This window comes from Brassica oleracea, unplaced genomic scaffold, assembly GCF_000695525.1.
Source record: "Brassica oleracea var. oleracea cultivar TO1000 unplaced genomic scaffold, BOL UnpScaffold00870, whole genome shotgun sequence".
In the NCBI taxonomy this organism is placed as follows: Eukaryota; Viridiplantae; Streptophyta; class Magnoliopsida; order Brassicales; family Brassicaceae; genus Brassica; species Brassica oleracea.
The window spans coordinates 15,357-23,748 of NW_013617490.1; the positions used below are offsets into that span (position 1 = coordinate 15,357).

At 32.2% G+C, this 8,392-nt stretch overlaps 1 long non-coding RNA gene across 16 annotated transcripts; it reads left to right on the forward strand.

Annotated features, from left to right (window-relative positions):
• The first annotated feature begins 2,103 nt into the window (after positions 1–2,103).
• On the forward strand, positions 2,104–6,625 carry LOC106320279. 16 transcript variants are annotated; one of them, XR_001265743.1, is made up of 7 exons: positions 2,104–2,468; positions 2,553–2,618; positions 2,810–2,857; positions 3,004–3,121; positions 3,779–4,081; positions 4,217–4,304; positions 5,219–5,957. It is a non-coding gene; the product is annotated as an uncharacterized LOC106320279 (long non-coding RNA). The 16 variants fall into 16 exon arrangements; XR_001265750.1 differs by lacking the exons at positions 2,810–2,857; positions 3,004–3,121 and adding an exon at positions 4,482–4,587 and having other exon boundaries at positions 2,105–2,468; positions 5,219–5,291; positions 5,661–5,957; XR_001265749.1 differs by lacking the exons at positions 2,810–2,857; positions 3,004–3,121 and adding an exon at positions 4,517–4,587 and having other exon boundaries at positions 2,105–2,468; positions 5,219–5,291; positions 5,661–5,957.
• The last annotated feature ends 1,767 nt before the right edge of the window (positions 6,626–8,392 follow it).

Here is an 8,392-nt window from a genome sequence, read left to right on the forward strand (position 1 = left end):
TTTCTTATTTTGTATATTTACATATAGAAATATTTGGAATGATAAAAATGTAAACCTATACATTTTTCAGATAGATGTTTAATGTAATTTTTCTATTTCTTATATTGTATATTTATTTATTATTTATTTATTTTTCTTATGTTGTATAATTATTTATTCTAATTTTTTTGATTTTATATCAAAATTGTAATATTGCGATAAATTTTTAACATAATATTTCTATTTTTCATATTGTATAAAATCTATTAATATTTCTATTTCTCATATTTCTAATTATTTTTATTTATGTGTATATTTACTTATTATTTATTATTTATTTTTTGTTAATAATGTCACGTGTCATCTTTGGAGATAAGTTTTTTTCGCTGATGCGGACGCTCCGTGGAGCCTCAAAAGGTCTCTTTTATTAGTATAGACTAGATTTTTCATTCGCGCTACGCGCGAGTTTGTATTAATAACATCTTTATTCCTTTTTAAATATCAAAATACAGTTGATTTACAAATTTTTTATCTTTATGAAAATATATCAAAAGAATTTGTTGTTTTCATTTGAAAGAATTTAATGTTTACCACTTTCATGGTACCATTATTCATCTTCACCACAACTAAATAAACATTTTCAAAAAACATTTTTTTATGTTTTGAAAAATTTTATTTTTTATTTTTTTAATTTTTTCCCCAAAATTTCTTTTTGAAAATTTGAAATTATGTTTGAAACTATTTTTTCAATTTTGTTTTATATTTTTAAGTATTTATTGATATATTTATTAGAATCCTAATTTTTTTATTCTAAAAACCATATTGCATCCCTCAACTATAAACTCTAAGTCTAGATAATTGATCATAGGGATATAAACGTCTTTTACCCTTCATTAAAAGTGTATATATGATTATTGTAAATATGAAAAGTGATATTATGAATGTGGTATTTGTGGTAATTTCCCCGTTTATTTTTATTTCTGTATATATAAGCATATTCTTTACCATTTATACTATTATTTTAAAAATAATTTTTAATTCTAAGTTCTTTCGTTAAAATTAGGGGTTGATGTTCTAATTCGGTTCACATGTCTATTCTGTTTTACAGTTTTGAGATTAAATATTTAAGCTTTATTCGAGTATTTGTAAATTTTAGTTTGAATTTGGTTCGAATTTTTGTTGTTTAATTCAGATTACAACCCGTTTAAATTATATTAAAAATAATTTAAATTCATATATGTACATTTAATTTATCAAAATCCAAAAACGAAAACAATATATAACATATAAATTTGAATAATGTATGCTAAAATACTTAAACTTAACATAAAATTAACATAAAATTGGGTTGAGTTGATTATTGGATGGAAAATTAAGATATTTCAAATATTTTGGAATTTTGAGTGTTGTTTACCTACTTTTGCTATATACTTGTGATTATTTGTACATATTTTCATGTGTTTTGGAAAATTTCAAAATATATTATATATTTAGATTTGTTGATATTAAATCTACAGATAACTAATATATATACAAATAAATCTAATTTGGATATTTCGCATATTTGAAATATTTTTGTCCGTGTCAGGCTTAATTTTGATTCTCTACATATAAAAGTTTTGGTCTCGTTCATATTTTAATAGATTCGATTCAGATTTGATATTGCTTTCAGATTGAGTGTGGTTAGGTTATACGGATTTTTTTTCTCAGTATTATTAATAATCAGAGCAGTAAATATTTTTTTAATTTATAATTATTTATTTTATATAATATATATTTCGATTATGATTGTGTGTTTTCTAATAGTTAATTTAAAGAATATAAATCTTATAAGTAGATATCAAAAGTGATGCAAAAAAGATATGAAAGTTTCTAAATTGGTTTAATGGATATAATTATATATATTGTATAAAATATTTTTCGATAAGTTTGATGTTTGCTGTATGAAATTTACTAATTTAAATATTTCAACTATATAAATTGTTATACCTGATTTATCAAAAATATTAATTTTTTGACTCGTATCAAAACTATTTTAAACCTGAATTTCTCATATGTGGTTTACTCTTGGTTTGTGGAATGGTATAGTTTTGGTTTAGAAACTTATTTTGTTTACGACAGAAACATAATCTAAAGATAAACCTAATCACTTCAAACGTAAGGTGAGAAAATCACAGAAAATAGGAAACCTAATCCTCTCATTTTATCGTTCTTTTCATAACAGTTCCACTTTGATCCTCTCGACCGTGGTTGGGTTATTAGATTCGAGTCCTGATGATTTCGAGATCGGGTTTCATCTGAGATTTCTGTTTCTATCTATCTGGCTTGAGAGGACAAACGATTTTTATGGGGAAACCGAAAATAAACCTATCCAACAGACAACTACATCGGATTGAGTTAATGTTGCATAGCGGAAGTCTTGCGACGATCTTTCCACTCTTTGTCACCTTGCATTGCTTCTGATTGTCTAGGCCTGAGTAATTTTCTAGGTTCTACAATTCAGCCCGTTGATTTTTAATTTGCTTGTTATCTCTATTGCTTAATCAAATCATAGTTTTGTAATTGTTCTACAGGGAAAGCTTGTCTTTGATGTTTCGGTTTGGTATGATTGATCAATCCTTGAACACTGCTAATATAAGGTATTGTTTTTTTCCTTGCGTTTAAGAACATGAGCTCAATAATTGATTTACGATAAAGTAAATATTGTTTGTTTGTTTATTCTGTGCGTATTCTTAAAGTGATTCATAAACAGTTGGTTTTGAAAAGTATAGGCTTACAATGAGCTAAATACATGTAGTCTTCTATCCTGTTTGTTTCTTCTGTGATGCAGTAACTCTGTTTGCTTTTGAAATTATCAATTGTCTGCAAGGAAAATCAAGTAAGCATATTAGATTTCTGGATATTTTCTCTGTATATATATATATATATATATATATATATATATATATATATATATATATATATTTGGTCTAGATTAAGATATGACCTTACTATGTCGGTAATCCATTGTATATTTCCTTGTAGACAATATTTTTGACTGTCATGTCTGCATCGTTGTCGGGTTTTAGTATAGAAAGACCTTCCGGAGATGTTACACGTGAAAGCGCTACATACAGTTGACCGTGGCTAAAAACTGGTTGAGGTAGATAGAGCATCACCGATTTTAAACTCTGTCCCTGGCTTTTATTGATTGTCATTGCATAGCATACTCTTATTGGAAATTGACGTCTTCTTAGTGTGAAAGGATGCTTTGAATCAAGTGGTGATAAAATTATCCTTGGTAGAATAACTTTTTTCCCAGCATGTGTGCCTGTTACTATTTCGGCCTCTATCAATCTATTTCCCAGTCGAGTTATAATAAATCTTGTACCATTGCACAGACCTTCCTTTTGATTAATGTTGCGAAGCAGCATTATTGGAACTCCTACTTTCAAAGACAATATATGTTTTTGTAGTCCTGAAAACTCCAAAGAGTTTAAGTATTCAACCGTATATAGAGACTCGTGATTTGTAGGTATTGTGTCAGCCTTGCCTATGCTGTCTGAGCTCAAATATTCTTTTAATATTCCTTGCTTTTTTTCCAACATGTATGCGTTAATCTCATCAACCGTCTCATTTCGTGGAGTTAGAATAGCTCTCTCGGTAATACTTGCTTTTGTACTTGCTGATAGAATATTTTCTCTGCTGGTGGCTTCGAATATATCCTGCAAATGATTTCCAGATGATTGCATTAAGAATTTGGGATTAACCTCGACCATTTGACCATCGTCTTCGTTGGATGCTCTTTCTTCGTTTGTAGGTGCAGCTCCATCTCCTACACTTAGCAGCCATTCCGCAAAGCTTTCTTGTGATTCATCAACTCTCATGTTCTGTTTGAGATCGAAGACGTTGCAGAAGTCCCACAAGTGTGACTGTTTTATTGATGCTAAAACTGCATCAGCTCTAGAACCTTGTGGAATTATCGGTAGCGTTTGCCTGAAGTCTCCACCTAATAGTACAGTTTTGCCTCCAAAAGGTTGGTCTTTAACTTTTGGATCTTTAATGGACATCAAATCTCGCAGTGTTCTGTCAAGGGCTTCAAATGCATGCCGATTTGTCATAGGTGCCTCCTCCCATATAATTAGATCAGTCTTTTCAATTAGTTCAGAAAGCATTGTTCCTGGAAATATATGACATACTGAATCTTCATTGAGATTCATGGGTATCTTAAAGCGGGAATGTGCTGTCCTTCCTGCAGGTAAAAGCAATGCTGCGATGCCAGAGGAAGCAACTGGGAGCACAATTTTTTTTTCTGATCGCAACTTAGAAATAATGGTGTTGTAAAGGTATGTCTTCCCTGTTCCACCAGGACCGTATAGGAAAAATAGTTTACCCAAACCATTTTCAACTGACTCCATAACTGCATCATAAACTTTTCTTTGCTGCACATTTAGACTGCTGAATCGCTTGCTATGTTCCTCTTTTTCCTGATGTACATTGTATTGTAACTCTTGGGTTAGCAGCGTGTTACCTAGTTCTTTCAGAACTGTTTGATCAGGTTTTGGCATATCTTTGAACTCATCTAGTGACCTTTCATGCTGGTGCATCACCTTCTCTATCTCCATCAAAGTATATTGCTTGATCTCATATTCATTTAGCTGTAGTTTTGGAAAGCCAAAAGTTTTGCGTTTTCTGTTAAGCATGTCTTCACCTAGTGATTTCCAACATCGATTCCATAAACTAAGAGGACTGCCTACTTCACAATATATCAGCAGTAAAACAAATAGTTGCCGTAGCTGATAAGGTGTACCCCATCGAATAGCTTCATCCATAGCATCATGCCATTCAATGTCAGAATCTAATAGACCTCTAGCATAGCATGCTGATTTGTAATCTGGATATATTTTTCCCTCAAATGTTAGGATTTCCTCAAAACTTCGTGGTCCTCTTAATTTGTTGATGAGTATCCTTAAATAATATAATTGTCCTGAAGATGGATGAATGTTGATTATTCTTCCTATCATTCCTCCTTGTTGTCTCTCACTCCAGATTTTACTCTCGCTGTTCCATGTAAATTTTGTTGGAAATTCCAAATAAGTTAGTTGGCGAGCCTCTTCAGATTCTATATTTTTCTCCATCCATGCTGTAAACATTGTTCTCTCAATATCTTCTTTTGATAGAACTTTTCTGAGATCATCTTTAGCTCTGTATCTTATGTGGTGTTGTCCAGGAAGATGGATTATAAGTTTTTGAACTGCAGGCTTACGTTGATGAATGTGGAAGGAAAAAGTCCTCCACGTGGCTTCACAAGCAGATACATATCGGCATTCAAGGTACTCTTGTATCTCATCTCTTGGTCTTTTCGTTGATACACTATCTTGTGTGTGTTTTGAAGCCTCGGGACCTTTTTCTATCACAATGGTAGCTTTGTCGACTCCTTTTGTAATGTATTTGAAAAGATACTTGACAGCATTTGTTCTGTTGCACCACTCCATGTTTATATGAGCTTGATATTTTTTTAAAATAGCTAAATTGTGTGGAACAACATAGCGATTATCCAACTTTGTTTTTCCTTTGATCACAAAGTTACCTTCATCTTGCCGTCGCCGGTAAATTATATAGCCAGATTTGTCGATTGAGGTTTGATCAGTATATTGCCTTGGGTACGTATCTTTTTGAACATTCTTTATTTCTCATGCAAGGAGATTTTGGTCGATTCAATCCACATGGGCCGTGCATCATGTGTTTCTCCACAAGCTCAAACCCTTGTTGGTCATTCTCTTTATGCGGTAGTTCGGCAGAGATTATTGCGTCAACTTCATTTGTTGTTGGAATTCTTGATGCACCATCCAACCAAATGAGCATATGTGCATGTGGCAATCCTCGTTTTTGAAATTCGATGGTGTGCAGCACTGTAAAAAAAAACATGTAAGGAGTTCAATTATAATTAAAATAATGTATAAGCAACTTTCGTGATCATAATATATAGACTTAACTCATTGGGTTAGTTTTTCTGCTCAATTATATCATTTAGTTTTCTTTACCCGTTACACCCAAAACACCATGCAAATATTGCATGTAATGACGGTGTAATGCAACTAACGTGTATATGCTATTATGATTGTCATGTCTACGTGTTTATATTTTGGCGATATTAAATTCACATATCCTAAACCTAATATTTTTCTTAGCACTAATAAATATTATATTTAATAATTTTTTTCATACCTGCTATATATGGCTTGAAGAATGTTCCCTTCTTAAAATCTTCAAGCATTTGTTCTAGTTTCATTTTGAAAACTCGACACTCAATATCAGGTCTATCATTTCCGGATCCACCACCACATGCCTCCAGATGGTCATTTATCTCTTTCCAATTTGGATTGGCTGTCATAGTAATGAACAAATCTGGATTTCCGTATGTTCGACATATTGCCATTGCGTCATGATACTTTTCGATCATGTATCTAGGGCTTCCAGTAAAACTTGAAGGTAGAATCACTCTTTTCCCATGTACTCTTGCTTCAGTATCACCTTTACAAACTGCATCACACACATTGTTGTACAAATCCGCTCTTAGCTGCTCTTGATTGTTTTTGTTCCACCTTAGTCTTTCCGCTTCGATAGCTGTGTATGCATCAACTACATATTGATGTAATAAACGTCCTGATTTTATAATTGTCTTCCCTTCTTTCAGCCGAGTTTGTATCTGATAAGCATAATACTCTCTTATGCTTATGAATGATTTTTTTCTTTGTCTACCTTCAGCTACCACATAAGGTATTTCAGTGTGGAATCCATATTCGCCGTAAGGAAATAGCAGTGGATACTGTAAAGACATATACAATATGGATAATCATCTCGTATTTCTTGCAAATGGTTTGACTGATATTGTAATATGACATCTTTGTAACCAGTAGTAGTTGACAAATCACCGACTATCAAACCAGCAACCTCATTGGTGTTAGGCATATCATATTGTCTACCTTTCCCTTGATTTGCTACCAGTCTTATAGTAAACTCTTTGGCACCAGCTGTCTCGTATTGATCTCGAGCTTTACGAAATATTTGGCAAATATGGTTACTTGAATCTAACATATCAATCAACTGCTTGACAATGCCTTCTTGAAGAGGCCCTGATGACGGAGTTCGCTGTAAAGACTGGATACGGTTTGAGACTTCATTTGATGTGTCGACAATGTATAATTGAAGAATTTTTGGTGGATTGCCTGAAGTAGGAATGAGAGAACCAATGCGATGATAATTTTGACCTTGTATCCTAAAAGTAGGAGGCCCCGATCCGGATGTGACAGTGTGATCTATTTTTGCTCCAATTGACGTGAATGCCAAAATAGAGTTGTATACTCGTATGTTATTCCGAAAAGAGCTCTCATCTTGAAGTTTCTCTAGAACTGGTGGTGGTTGTCTTACTGGCGGTAATTTTACACGGCCCTGTTGACAGCAGATTGTGTACAATGGATTCCCAGTTTGTGGATCTCTACCGCAATTTTCCGAGTGCCAGACTAAAGCATCGCAGTAAGGACAGTGGAGAATATCCTCGGGCTCTGCGATTCCATCGAAATTGTTTTGCATATAAAAGTGTCAGATCCTATCAGAATTATGTACTGACTGAAAATAAGGTTTAAACATAAGTAAGTCTTTGTTAATTTTCTTACTTCTTCTTGTTCTTTTAGGGTGTGACGTTGGCACCGATGCATGTTGATTTCCTGTTTAGAAGATAAATTAGTACATGAGACTTTTGTTTTTTAAATTATTTGTGAAGTAATCACTGAATATGAATTTGTACGAACATACCAATGTTTTTTGCAGATTCTCTTTTAGATAATATAATGGCTCTGCGCATTCCACGTGCTTTTTTCTGTTCAACTGTGTATTAAAAAAATTAAATTTAACATATAGTGTCTAAAATTGAGTTGACAATTTAGTATTATGATTTTTTACCATGTTTGAAACAAATACCACATCCACCTATGTCACATGGAATGAGAAGAGCTATTTAGTGTATGCAGTTTGTAATAGTGAAAGACAATTTTAGCATAAAATTATGGTGTTGAAAACTTACAATTGTAATAGATGATTTTGTCCCAAACAACACCAGTAATGTTTTTCTTCTTTCCACGTTGAGAAACCATCGCACAGATTATGGTATTGAGTTATTTCAAGTTTTCTAGGTTTTCTTAAGTTTTGTCAATGAAAGACTTGACAACTTTTTTATTATTTTAGTTGTAATGAGAAATTGGGAATAGCTTGAATCGCCTTATATTAAAAATTTTTATGTGACAATGTTGGCTATTTTCCTTTTAAAGGATTATACCATTTTTGGATGTTTACTATTTTGATATTAATGTTTTACGTTAATTTTTTTTTTAAAAAGGAAATTTCATTAAGGAAAAAGTGCCTTTACCCTACCATA